The 15,041-nt window shown below is 35.1% G+C and overlaps 1 long non-coding RNA gene and 1 pseudogene across 1 annotated transcript; both read left to right on the top strand.

Annotated features, from left to right (window-relative positions):
* Nucleotides 1-5,994: 5,994 nt before the first annotated feature.
* On the top strand, nt 5,995-6,505 carry LOC122144523. Its single transcript, XR_006159740.1, has 4 exons — nt 5,995-6,037; nt 6,150-6,212; nt 6,301-6,362; nt 6,459-6,505. It is a non-coding gene; the product is annotated as an uncharacterized LOC122144523 (long non-coding RNA).
* A 1,522-nt stretch (nt 6,506-8,027) lies between these two features.
* On the top strand, nt 8,028-13,700 carry LOC122144515 (annotated as a pseudogene).
* The last annotated feature ends 1,341 nt before the right edge of the window (nt 13,701-15,041 follow it).

The raw sequence follows: 15,041 nt of genomic DNA, 5'->3' as shown, positions 1-15,041 counted from the left end.
ATGCTTTTTGGAAAGTTAAAGTTTCTTCTGCCTAATAAGCCTGCATTTATTTGATCGTGCCATGTGAAAAAAAAAATATTATTGTGGATATATTATTACAATTTAAAATAAATTGTTTTTAAATTTATTATACTCTTTAGCAGGAATCATATCATCATCTATATTTCTATCGATGCAGTTGAATTATTAAGACAAAATCAGCTGAATCATATTCCATGCTTTCCAGAACATCACTTGTCTTTCTTGTGAAACTGGAACCGCATGAACTCTAATCAAGAACTCCAGCTAAAACTTTGTTCTGCTGATTTTTACTAATATTTTATATCAGAAACCAGCAGTAATTTTCCTTCACTCTCATCCACACAGCAAAATTCACTGTGTCAGCATTAAGCAAATAATAAATCCTCCTGGGTTTATTTGTTTGTAAAAAAATATCTGCATAAAACCGTCAGCAGTCCTTTGACAGAAAAATGCATGAGATCATCCAAATCTAGCTCTACCAATGAAGAACAACCCATGAAGGTAAGTTCAGTAAAAAACAATTTCTCAAGACAAAGATTTATTGAGCATCTTTCTTATCAGAACAAAGTATAAGCAGGTTTATTATTGGCACTAAACTGTGCTGATATATATTCATTTGTGCACGGAGATTTGCATGAATTGATAAAACCTAAGTATATGACATTTAAGACCATACGGATTTGCCGCTTATTGTCTCGAAGCCACAATGCAGTGTGAAATTACTGCTAATAGGTCTTTTATTATATGATATAAAATGTAACAGCTCTTAACATACACTCTTTTTATTCAGTCAAATTACTTGTGCACATCTTAAAGGAATTTTTTCTTAGTGTGAAGGAAGTTTTAAAAATCTAAAATAAACATTTTCCACTATAAAAGGTGGAACTTTATCATGCCAAAGGTTCTTCATGGAAATCATGATTTCAAAGAAAAAATTTTTCTTCTGCACTATGGATACATTACATATACACTGTCATATCCACTTTGCCTCAAGAACATGATGCCCTCGTCAAACTATATCACGCATTTATATATGCGTGTGTGTGTGTGTGTGTGTGTGTGTGTGTGTGTGTGTGTGTAAAAAAGTATACATATTCTCAGCATTCAGAACTCCAGATCCTAATACTTTACAAGTTGTAAGCACATATACCAAGTGGTAAGACACAATCATGGATGTTTGGAAATGTGCTGTTTAATTATGAGTTGAGAATATCTATAATAACAAAAAGAATAACAAAATATCTGCTTGATATGTTTTAGTCATCCAGGAAGAATACTTCAGTTCAAAAATAGCCGGGCAAGAGGGGGAAAAAGAAAAATCATGATTTCGGATTGTAAATCTGCCTTGCCCACGAAAATACAGTTGTCCTGTATACCCAACTGTTTTATAAATGTTTATATTCATGTTATATTCATGCCTATGTCGCTCTATATATTACCATTCATTGATTATAGTGTTATAATATGGCTCCCTTGATAAGTGGATACTTATATATACCACATATCTGCCTCTCTATGTTCAGTAGATAGGTACAAGATGGAAATTATAGAATGGGTAAAAAAACTCTGAGAAAACTCTAGAGCATCACAAATCTCTAGCTAGCGTCCAGTAAGTTATGCACCATCTGTTCCTGGGTCCAGTGCAGGTGATGCTAATGACATTTTTAGTAAATATTCTATTCTGTAGGTACTCTTAAGAAGTGTATATGTAATATTATACATGTTACTTTCTAAATTAAAAATATCTATCCAAATTCTTTAGTTTTACTTTTGCAAATGTTATTGCTAGACCTATTAAATACAAATGCAACCATTACTACCCTTAAATCTGTTCAAAGACAAAATTATGATCTCTCTCTCTCTCTCTATCTCTCTCTCTCTCTGTGTGTGTGTGTGTGCGTCTAGTTCTGTTTTTTTACACTAGTTCGTGTGTGTGTGTGTGTGTGTGTGTGTGTCTGTGTGTAATATGTATGTCGGTAAAAGAGAGAAAAAACAAATTCTTATTCTGGACTAGGATTGAAACAACAACTTATTTGGACTTAAAATGGATGACTGTAAATGTCATATTTATTCTGTTTAAAGGCCTGGCAGTAGATTCCCTTCTGTTCTCCTGACACTCAATACTGTATATACAGTACTTATAATAACTACAAACTCCTCTTGTGTTTTTATATCTTAACCAAAGCAAGCTTTTAATGATAAGAAAAAGCTTAATAAAAATACATGATTTTAAAAATAGAATAAGTAAAAATGTACAAAAGCTTCTGTCACTTGGGCAGTAACTTTTATGCAGTAATATACACTTAAGGTACTAATATGAATCTTTAAGTGACCATATGAACCCTTTATGTACAAAGGTGTAACTTTTGAAAAATACTGCAATTACCTAAGTGACAGCTTTTTGTACCTTTCTTTCTGAGAGTGAGCCTCCAGTGTTACTTCTTTAAAGCCATTTAGGGAAACAATAGCCAGTTCTCAACACTTATATGCCCAATGTTGTGGTGTTGTTGCAAGCAGATCTTAAAATAAACAATGCTGGTAAGCAAAGGTGTATCGGCTACAGTACAACTCCCTAGAAAAGGGGAAAACTTACTGCTTTGACTGAAATAAAATGGATTCTTTGATTTCCATTTCCCAGCTTTCAAATAAATTAGCTTGTTTGATTTAAATAGTAGTCATAATTGTTTTATAATTGCAGAAATTGATTTGCAGTGAAATAACTAACTTTTTTGCAATAAATTTGCAACATATGTAAATTAAGGGGCAGAGGGTGTATAATATAAAGTTGGCTTTGTTATGCAAAGAAACTGTATGCAGCTTCCAATTAAATGCTTTGTGAGTGAGTTGGACAAGAATAATTTTTTGGCACTACTGTACTCACTAGTTTTATAACAGTGGCATGCATATAATAATGTGAGGTGATCTCACATTGACTTTGCTACAGGATGTGGTAGTCAATGGAAACCTGTTGCTTGAAAGGTAAGTGGTAGCCCAGCGCTTTCGACTATACAACCTCAGAATACAATGAAAAGGTAAATCTATCTACCCTCAGCCTTTAATGTTATCAGATGCATCACAAATCACATTTTTCACTGTTTGGTTAAGTAGCTGCATCACTAATCTGGCAGTAGTGGAAAATAGCTATGTCAGCCAAGCAAGCAGCTAAATGATAAGTAAGCAGTGAAATCAGAGCCTCAGGCCACCAAGCATGTAAGAGGGGCTGTGTGTGTGTGTGTGTGTTTACAGGAAGGCTACAGGTGTGACGGTTAATAAGCCTACACATGCTCTGGTCTTGATCTTGCAACTTTGACATTCTTGGAGGCATACCGCCGTATATCTCACATCTTTGGATATTTTTTGGTGCTTTGGCGTCTGTCTAAATGGTAGGGTCAAAAATAAAATAGGCAACATTTATGGAAGTCACGTATAATATAGCTTGGTTTTGATACATTAAAGATAAAATAAATATACCTTTTGACTATATTTATTATTTATAATAGTTTTATTAAAAGAATGCAAAATAATAAAATAACATTGCCTCTGTGTTAGCAATTTGATGTTAGTATTACATTGTTGTGTTTTTTAAGCTAAACCAAACTAAGCATTTCCCTTAACATTATGTATGCAATGTTTCGAAGTAGTCGAATGGAATTCAAGTGTATATCTCTTTTTTATGCCTGTCAACTTATGCCTGGACGCACTGTAACACAGGATGAATATATGCCGCCACTGGCCAACGCCTCCTCTGAAATCTGAAGCCCATTCCCTCCATGTCAACTTTGATATAAAACCATTATAATGGAATACATTGGCAGTGAATTGGAGACGTCCATCTCCAATCATTAAGAGTCTTGCTTACGACTATGACTGATGGCAAAATCATTCTTGGTAGTCCTAGTGAAGGACGATGGTGAATGTTTTTACCCTTCTATCTAAACATGGAGAAACTTATCTATTCATCATACATGCTCTGCAGTCTTCTGGGAAGCATTGGTAATTTCATTTGTGGAGCTGAACAGTGAATGCTGGAGGGGTGGGAAAATCATTGAAATTAAAGTACAGTAAGATCAGGGTCTATATTGTTACTAGTATATAACTGCATTTTAGCATGCATTCAAATGTAAATGTACACAATCCATTCAACCAAAACATTATTTCATTAGTTTATTACCTTTTACATTTACACAGATCTATGACTTTTTGTGTTTACTAATTATATGGATCTAATCTACAGGAAATATGCAGTTTAAACATTAATTGTATCGTGAGGTGTGACAAATATGCCAAGCCAATAATCTCTGAGATGTTCAAAAAATACTTTGAAGACATTTTTTTGTATTTAGTATTTAAGTTGCATGTAGAGATATTTACTATCCAAAAATTAAGTACTGTATATACATGTACATTTCCAGCAGATACCAATGGTTATTAATCAAAACTGCTAAGGATTTTGAAACTGTTAGTATTATAACTCTAATGGTCTTTGTAGGAATCAGTGAGTCAAAACTCCTGGTTTCTACTTTGCAAGCTGGAGCTGGATTGTTATTTCGCCTCTTTGATTGCATTTAGCCTGTTATCAAAATGTCTGTGGTGAGCATTGTTCTTTACACTTTTTAGATAGTATGATTTTAACTGAATTTCTTTTTATATTTATTATATGAAAAATAAACGAAAAGCACAATATCTATGTATTTACTTCCACCCTATTTATTTATTTCTTTCTTTATTTTTTTATTTTTTTGAATTATTTTAATTCTCTTCTCATGGGATAGGAAAGTGTGTAGATACATAAGATCCAAATCGAATCCAGTTAATGGAGTACCAGGAGTGAAGCTGTGAGCAGTATAACAAAACACCTGATAAGTGCTTGATGTTCTGTGACATCAAAAATGTCTGGAGTTTCACTGACATCTATTTCAAAATCATTTTTAGTGGTAGTAATTCCCTGAAGAAACATAGAATATGTGAAAGCAGTCGAGCATAGATAGAAACAAAAACAAGAGGGGTAAGAGAAACATCTCTTAAATGCTTTTCTTACAAGTGAGATGCAGTTTGAAAAAAGCATAAGTAAGATATGGTAGGAAAAGGAATGCCACCATTGCACCTCATACAAAAATATTAATCAAAGGCTGCTTGGAATATTTGAGAGAGATTAGACTTTAAAAGTTAGGAAAATGTGCTTTTAACAACATGAAACCATTATATATGCAGTATTGTGAATTTCTTTGGGTGAAAAAAAAAAACTGGCCTTCTGATCAAAATGCAGCTAAAGTAAAAACAGTACATTGTAAAATATTTAGCTTACATAACATTATTACTCTATTTTATAAATATTTTTAAATTTAATAGCATTATACTGAAAAAGCTGTAGCCTTTGCATTAGCCATTATTCCAGTATTCTGACAGTCCAGTGTAGAGATCTAAAAAATAACAATTGAAAGTTCAGATAGAATTGATTTACTTTATATTAAACAATCCAAAATAATGCAAAATGTATCACAACGTGGCATACAAAGACATTTCAGTTATAATTACAGATGTTGGTTTGTTATTATTATTTTTTCTTTCAAATAAAATGCTGAATGTAAAATCTTTTTTTTTGTACATTTTATTCATTTAGCAGACGCTTTCTATCCAAAGCCACTCAAGCAAAATGTGGAAACACAACACAAAGTTTATACTAAAGAGGATAAAAATAAAACACAAGAAGTGTTTGTAATTCAGAGTTTTTTTTTGAGACATCGATTAGAATAGTACATGCTAGACCACATAGGAGGGACATATAAAGTCAATCTCATGCCAATATATGATACATTGTTCCTGGCTCCCCATATGCACTTTGCATTCCATTTGGGAATTTCCAACAGACCAAAATCAAACTAAAAATTTTTTCTGGTCAAAGAATATATGATGTATATGATGTGGTATTTTGATTAGATTACATCAGAATAAACATTGCATTTGGCTGTTGATCTTATTTCTGAAAGGTGTGAGGAGGGGCCCTAAACTGTTTATGGTGGTATGAATGATGTATTTTGGACTTATTTCACTGTTGTAAAATATAACATTAATGTATTATTTTTCTATGATTTTTGGTAAAATTATAAATGCATTTATTTTATATATAGAAAATGACATACATGCTCCAAATCAAAGTTCTGCTGTGCAGCCGGGGCAACATCCTCAAAGAGGTGAATCATCTTTTTTTTTTTTTTTTTTGATTTATTATATTAGCTACTTTACATGATAAATGATGCAAATCTAATTTTGAAAAAACAGCCTTTAGAGCCGTTCCCGAGCCAAACAAAGAAGTCATCCTTCGGATGCAAAACCATACTACGGTAAGACAATATTTGTGCTCGAAAAAAAAAAACAGATTAACTGCATGTGCTAAGAATGAAACTAATTCGAACATCTGTTTGAAAATGTTTTTTCAGTCAACCAGGCGGAGCTCTTCATTCCAGTAAATGCTGGCAAAAAAACGGAAAAAAACTAAAACGTGATTACTTTTCATTGTTCTGAATTAAACGTCATTTATTTTGCATATAAATGAAGGTTTATTAAGGCACTTTTTTTATATCAAATTACTGTAGCTACTGTAGTGTAATTATATGGTTTTCTTTCATTTCTCTGACAGAAAAATGTGTATAAAAATCCAAATATATGGAGACTGAAGTGAGACAGTGACAGCAGAATAATACATGTTTTCAATCAGCATAACAAAATTGTTCATTATAAACAGTTCAATATCTCAATAAATTCTGATGTTTAATGATTCATGTGAAGAATTCATTTCATTAAAAAAATCTGTTTGTAAAGTGACATGCACAAAACATTAAATGGAAAATAAATGCTTCAGAATTATTATTATCCTTCTGGCCTCCTTTGTTTTGCATATTACAAACAGCAGTTTATACATTTTAATATTTTAGTTGGTCAGGTCTTTCAGTTCGTCTCAAGTTGACATGTAGTTTTCAGAAATTAGCAAGTACATTGTTTTGACATTTTGATCTGGAGGTCACTCGTTTCTGAACATAATTAGTCATAAAATTATCTCTTTTAAATCAAAATTATGTTAACTCCTCCAAATCTGGTAATTAGCATTTGTTTACAGGAAGTAGCCTACTATCTGGTTATGAAGGGCTGTATATTTGAATTAATTTTATACTTTACTGTATATGACTTTTGAACATATATAATGTGATGCATTCCAACCAGAATACACATTTTCAAACAGAGACTGTATTAAAACGTTTTTTACACGAAATAGCTGCTACCATTGAAAACCGCAGGAGCCACGTGTCATCCAGTGCTGCAGGTGGCGCTAACGTGTTTTCGCACGAGGCCTGTGCGTAAGAAGAGACGAGGGGTTTCAATGCTAACGTAAACTAAATCCGGGAACTTGTAAACATGATGATATAAAGTCTTCTGCGACAGGTAACGTGTGATTATGACTTATTAATATTCTGCCGAGCTTTTATGAGATCGCAAGAGGCGGAAAAATACAGTTGAGCAACGTTAGGAAGTGATAAACGGCAACTTTGAACGGTCACAGACATGTCAAAATCAGAGAAGAGCAGAGAAACAGAGCACAGTGACTCAAGAAAGCTGCCTATTGAATCAGCACAAAGACAAACCTCTTCAGGCAGTGAAGGAAAAACACTTCTCTTCTTGATCGTAAACTGGGGTGAGACTAGGCGCGGAAAGGGAAAGGGACCATCAGCTGACTCAGTACTTGTTTAAAGGAAGGTTAGTAGAAAACGTTGCCCACAATGAGCAGGCTAGCTGACAGACATGATATTCTGTCTCCTGGGCGGATCTATTCCTATCTGCAGCTAGTTCTCTCGTGTCTGTGGTTCTTTCTTCAGGTCTTTGCAGGGGGATGGTTAGGATTGGTGTGACTCGCCCAGGGGGGGTCGCAGCCAACACTGTTGCCCAGAGGGGTTTGTCCATGAGATGGGGGGGGTCCGCTGGGTGAGGACCTGGTGGGATACCAGGGCGGCTCGATGACTTGCTCGGAACAAAGGTTCGAGACATACGTATTTAACACGTCAACGTTGTTAGCTGCAACTTCTCAAAACTACACTCTTTGGGCATTTGCAGCCACTTTCAAAATTATGGCATTAATTTTTTTTTTTTATTATTGCATTTCTTTTTAACGTCCTTTTGCATTTTTTCTCATATCGGTACACATGAATATTAAATACATGACAGATTGCTGTTCTGTTTGCTGATGGAGATTCCTTGCAGACACCAGTTATCACAGTACAGCATTGTGTGTCCCTGGATGAAGCGGCATTGAGAGGAGCCCTGAAATACAGTATGGTGGGCCATATATTTGCAATCTGTGGGGTTTTACTTGAATTAGTTACCTTTTTGGAAAGATGTTATCATGTCTTTTATATATATATATGTGTATATATATATATGTGTATATATATATATATATATACACACAAAAAAGCACTGCAGTGGTTCCATGTTATAGTGTTGTATCAGATGGTAATAACATGTTAATCCAATGTATTTAAAATAATACTATGGTATTAACATAAACAATATCCAAAAACACCTAGGTGATACTGTGGTATTTTATTTAATAAATATATGTTATTTTGTATGCAGATATTTCACTAAATCTTTAATAACTAAATGTTTGTTTTGCAGGATGGTTTGCTTGGGTTACTCAAGAAAACTCTGTCAAAAAGGTCCCGTTGTCGTAAAACCCCCCTTCAAAGTGGTTCGTGAGTGTCCTCAGCAACATTAGAAACAGAAAAAGCTCAGCTCTTTTTTATGAGAACTGTCCTGTGTTCACGATCCCTGGGCGTACGTATCCGGTCAAGGAGAAATTCTGTAATCTTATTGGCCCAAAAGACAAAGATAGTTTCTGTCTATGTCAAAGAGGTGTGTTGGGACACTATATATTATTACAAACTTTACCTTAATTACAAAATTAGTCTGTTTGCAGGGGAAACATTTTTGAAAACCTCTAAGAGTGTTCTCACAGACTGTAAAATGTGTTCTGTTTGTTTATCCATAGGTGGTGAAGGTGACTTTAGATGTGGCACACAAAATGAAGCAGCCGTCTGATATTTTGGTCTTCCTGACTGGTAAGTTCAGCGGAGTACACCATTGGTTCAAAATGTTTTGGGGTCAGCAAGAAATTTGTATTTTTATTCAGCACAGGCATATTCTATGAACAAAAGTGAAAGTAAAGACATGTATAATGTTACAAAATGTTTCAGTTTTACAGTAGCTTGCAGATTTTTTTTAGTGGTAAAAAATATATATTTTTATTTCCAATATTCCTCTTTAGTTTTTAAGCTCTGGTGCTTGTGTTTTAAACAGGGCAGTCTGAAATCGAGGGAAAGCCTGTGATCTGCTCTTTGACAAAGGCTGAGATCTTAGACTACTACCGTTACGATGCTCCCATGACCGAACTGTTGAAGTGCTTCTTATCCTGCCTTTATATGGGTCCTGCCAACAGGTCAGCCTGTCTTTAGATTTCGTCCTTAAAAGCTGTAACAGAGTGAAATCAGAGAGATCAATACATGTTTTGTGATTTAAATTTTTTTTTTTTTTTTTTTACAGATCAGCAAAGGCAGATATTCCAGCCTGCACCAAAAGGTGTGTGAGAAAGTGTGTGGTAGCGACGAATATTGCTGCAACTTCACTCACAATTGATGGAATTAGGTAGAAACAAGTTGTACTATATTAAACAAGCATCAATTCCTCAATAAGTAAAAAACAGCAGATATCAAAAATTATGTGTGAGTTATGCTCAGAGGAACTCTTGTTGTATCACATTTTTTTTTTTTTGCTGTATTGTAGATATATCGTTGACAGTGGATTTGTGAAACAACTGAATCACAACTCAAATGTTGGTTTGGATATTTTGGAAGTGGTACCTATATCAAAGTGAGTGACCTGTGAAAATCTAGAATTTATTTATTATTTTATTATTAATATTATTAAATGATTTTTTTTCTAACATATTTTGTTTATAAAAGAAAAAAAAAAAATACACACACACACACAAAAAAAAAAAAAAAAAAAAAAAAAAAAAAAAAAAAATATATATATAGATATATATATATATATATATATATATATATATATATAACTATATATATATAGTATTTTATTTTTTATTGATTTTATTTTAATTTTACTTTTTTTGTTTTGGTAATACATTTTATATACAGTATTCATTGAATTGTTTTAATCTCATATTTTTTTTGTATTATATGTTGCCATGAATATTGTGGTCAAAATGAGTGTTTTATGCTACTTTAGTGAGGAAGTAACTAATTTATCCAAACAATAGAAAACAATTCCATTTGTTTTGACTTTTTATTCTATTTTAATAAAAGGTTTTGATGTGATGAGTGTTTCCACACAGGAGCGAGGCTCAGCAGAGAGCAGGCAGGGCCGCCCCTGGACGAACCTCTGCGGGAAAATGCTTCAGGATTTACAGTAAAGACTTCTGGGACACATGCATGCCTGAGTACACCATTCCAGAGATTCAGAGGACCAGTCTAACATCTGTCATTCTCACACTGAAATGTCTCGGTATCCATGATGTGATTAGGTATTGCCAGTCTGCATTATTTTTGGATTGTTTAATCGGTTTGTTAATCATTTAAATTTGAACACTTTTTTTCCAATTATAATTTATTTAGATTTCCTTACCTGGACTGTCCAGAGGAACGGTTTATCCTGACCGCTCTGAAACAGCTGTATCAGTATGATGCTATTGACAGGTGAGTGATATGCGTTCCACAAGCCGCTGCCTGTTATGTAAGAAAACAGCTGAGAATACTGTAGAATACTGCCAGCTGCAGTTTTTCCAGAAGCCCATCTTGCCCCAGATACTGCTGATATTCACAGTACACAGTCAATAATGGCACATATTGTTCACTGCTTCAGTTTCTGTAATCTTAATTAAAGTGCTAATATTGTCTTTTTTTTGTTGCAGGGAGGGGTGATGTGACCAGGTTGGGGAGGTTGATGGTGGAGTTTCCTCTTCCTACTAATCTTACTCGTGCTTTGCTCAAAGCTGCCGCTCTCGGGTGTGAAGACGTAATGCTGCCTGTGGCCGCCATGCTCTCAGTAGAGAACATCTTCATTCGACCAGGTAATCATTTCTGTTTGTTGTCACACATGTCTATCACTTAAAGTTGGCATGAAATACATATTAGTGTTTCATTTTGACATTTTTTGACCTCCTGTAATATCAGAACTCTATCTTTTGTTGAAATGAAAGAGTTCTCTCTGGTGTTGTATGCAGGACTTCTCCAATCATTTAGTCCTCTTAAGCCTTCTACACACTGCATGATTTTATAAGAGCATTACAAATCACACTGTGCGACGTGGATCTAATAAACTTAGGTACAACATGCATGCGGGACTATACAAGTATGACACATAGTGACTCGTTAGGCTATGATGCAAGTTACCATTGAAGAATAAAACCTCAACAACATGCGTGAGCAGCAAACAAAAAGAGCATGACGAATGAAAATGTCAGAAAATGATCGTAGCCTATCTTTGGTTACAAGAGCGCGACACTGGCCATCTTTGAACCTCTCTCACTGTACAACATAGGACCACCGTTTAGGAGCCACGATCACAGAAATCACCACGATTGTTTCACAATGCCAATCTTTTGAATGGGACAGCCGTAAAATCACTGCAGTGTGTAGAAGGCTGATGAACACAGCCAAGTCTCTGCCCTGAATTCTTCTCTTTTACGACAGTCTGTTACACTTGATGTGCCACAATACAAAAAAAAAGAAATTGTTTGCTACTTCTGTTTCATTGCAACTTTACGGTAGGTATACATGTCACATAATCGTGTGTTAACTGAGCACATCCTGTTACAAATTATATATATTAAAAAAATCCTGTTAATGTAATGGTAAAAATAAAGAAGATTTTGTTAAATTTATAGTACAAACTAAAATTATTTAGTAACTCACCTTGAGAAAAAAACGAAGTTAAAAAAACAGTAGAGATGCACTGATAATAAAATTCTTAAATTCTTTTTACATTATGCGCCTGAAAACTGATAAATGGCCCATTGTAAAAATATAAGTAAATGAGAAATAAAAGACAAACCTATAATTGTTATACAACAAAATTGTCCATTAACAACATTATAAATGTATAGTTTTATATGCAGATTTTTCACTATAAGTTTATATGAGTAACTCATACTTTTTTATACACCATATTAATAGGTTTAACAATATTTTACAGTAAAATTAAATGTCCTTTCCCGTTAAAACTAATATATTAGATTAGATAAAATGTTGCTTCTTCTTTTTTTTTTTTTAGTTTTGTTAGGTAAACCGAGGAAGTGCACAAAGGATCAGAGCAGAGATCAGGGACACAAAGAAATAGCAGCTTGTGCTGGGCACTCCAATGATTTTTTCTCATGCTGCTCTGTGTGTTTGAGAAGTGCAGAGATCGAGGTAGACCCATAAAGGACTGACTCTTCCAGAATGACTAAATAAAATCCACAGCTCTTTATGGAAATCATGTGAAATGTTGGTATTCATTCTTTCTTTGGTTCTTCTAATATCAGCCTGAACAATCCATCTGCCTGGTGCAAAGAGCACCGTGGATCCAACTGGCGAAGCAGTGAAGTCAGCCTTCAGCGTTGAGACTCAACTGAGAGAGATTCTTCTACGCCTAAAGCAGGTAAAAGTTTTCTCTACGTCTGTATTTTGCTTTTATTGTTATTAGCTGAATTTCGTACAACTTGTTCTTGACTGTTTATGTAGCAGAACGAACTTTCCACATGAGACGTCTGAAGGCAGTCGGGAGTAAATTGTGAACTGCTGCGGCAGTGCCTTTGCCTGGGATATTTCACCAATGTAGCCAGGGAGGGGTGAGCACCACACTGTTATTGCATTACATTAAAAAATGTATTTATTAAAGCCGGAAATTAAGCTGTTCTGTTTTCCTCATCTAGATCTATTGGGAAATCTTTCTGCACCATGGATGGACATGGGTCCACCGTTCTCATTCACCCCTCATCATGTGTAAGGAATTAAAGCCATGCAAAAGTTCCTCCAAAAATGAATTACTCACATTCATGTTATTTCTAAGCCTGTATTAATTTTTCTTTGAATGTTTTAACCAAACACCCACTGTAACTTCTTTTATTCAGCTCTTTGGTCAAGAATTGATCTGGATTGGATCATCTTCCATGGACGTGTTGGTCACCCTCGGGGTGTACGTGAGAAACAGTTTGTTTCCTATCCGTTCGAGTGGGTGCAGGACCTGTTGCCGAAAAAAGCTGCATGAAATCGACGTCTATGAGCTGAGTAGCGTTGCTAGGGAAAAAGAAGTAACCGGCTATGAAGTAACCGATGAAGAGATGGCCCAATGGGAGAAGAAAGAGGCAGCAAAAAGACAAGCAGGTACGTCTGAAGATGGCTGAGGATTTTGATGTAGTCCATATTTTTGTAACACACATTTTTTTGTGTTGAAAAACAGAAGCCACACAGGATGCAGCAAAGAAGTTGGAAAAAAGAGAAAACGATGAAAGGCTCAGATCACGCAGAGAGGCTCGTGCTCGTCTACTTGGAGCGAAAAACAGCATCGGCTTACAAAGAACCAGGGCACTTGACGAGGATCAACTATTCACCCAAGATTCTGCAGCTGAATGAATACAAAGTACACAAAGACTTTATAATCTCAGTTTCAGAACATAATCGTCTCCTTTTACTGCCACAGCACTGGACCCTGTGGATTTTGAATATGGTTCATGAGTCACAAATATGAAATGAACACATTTTATAATCTTTTATGTAGATAATAAACTGTTTGTTGTTTTTTTATTTTTTGATACTGAGATTTTTTTTTTTATTATTATTACATCTGTAAAGTGTGGACAAAATCATGACAGATTTTAAAGCAGTGTCCTGCATCCCAGCACATTCAAGGGGAATTTTTGATTGGTGTCATCCCAAATGGAAATCTATTGGACACAGTTTGATCACTACTAATAAGATTTGCTGAGGATTAGTTCAAGTGGCCCTTTCTGGGGTTACCAAAAGGAGGGTGACCATGAGTCATCCAGTCATTCATGGCAACTGATTTTCTTAAAGGGATAATTCACGCACCAAAAATTAAAAATTTAGTACCGTTTTGAAAGTCCAAGACCACACCAACAGCTGACACATCAAAGAACTAGCACTGACAAAGAGCTGGCTGTGTTTGTCACCCCTTGTTCCACCTGCGGCCTGGGGGCAAAAAATTTGCACTGAAACACACCACAAGGATTATGGCAATAGGTAACTTGCACATATGTTCTGTTCATAATTGGTTTTGAAAGGCCCAGTTTTGCCCAAGATGCCACAACGGGGTCCGACTAGTGCCAAGGGTGCGGAACACACCTAAAACTGGGCCGACAGGTGTGCAGGTGTGCAGCACTGGCCTGACATTGGTTTGGTGTGTCCCAGCCCTAAGAAACGCCTGGTCATTTATGACCCATGAATAGAATTAGAGTAAAATGAATTAAGGAACTCTTATTCAGACTCAAAAAGACTCGTTTATTGAAAAGCATCGAAGACTGAAACATTTATCCCCTTCTGCAAAATAATCTCATCTTTATTAAAATAATTTAAAAAGGACGGGTTGTGTAGGTTAAATGTAGTTTTTTTTTTCCAGTAGCCGAATTCCCTTTAAATTTAGCTTGCGCTCAGAAAAACGATTCGCGTTGTGAAAATCAACGACTCAAAATTCATCTCAAAACAATGATTCGTTCACGATGCGAAAACTGTTACCACTAGGAACGCAGCCGGAACACTTTGACCCCCGTACATAGAATATGAAAGAACTGAATGATCGATGTGGCAAAAAATGAAACGAATTATTTAATACCGACTAGACGGACTCATACCTGCGCCTATAAGTCAAATCTAAAACTATCAGCTGCCCGAACGCCTCAATACACCAAATCCGAGCTTCGCGCATCGCCCGGCTTGATTAACAAAATCGCTGAAATC

The sequence above is a fragment of the Cyprinus carpio genome, unplaced genomic scaffold (genome assembly GCF_018340385.1).
Source record: "Cyprinus carpio isolate SPL01 unplaced genomic scaffold, ASM1834038v1 S000006701, whole genome shotgun sequence".
NCBI lineage: Eukaryota > Metazoa > Chordata > Actinopteri > Cypriniformes > Cyprinidae > Cyprinus > Cyprinus carpio.
Note: the sequence above shows the minus strand (reverse complement) of the source record. Positions and strands in the feature narration are given on the sequence as shown.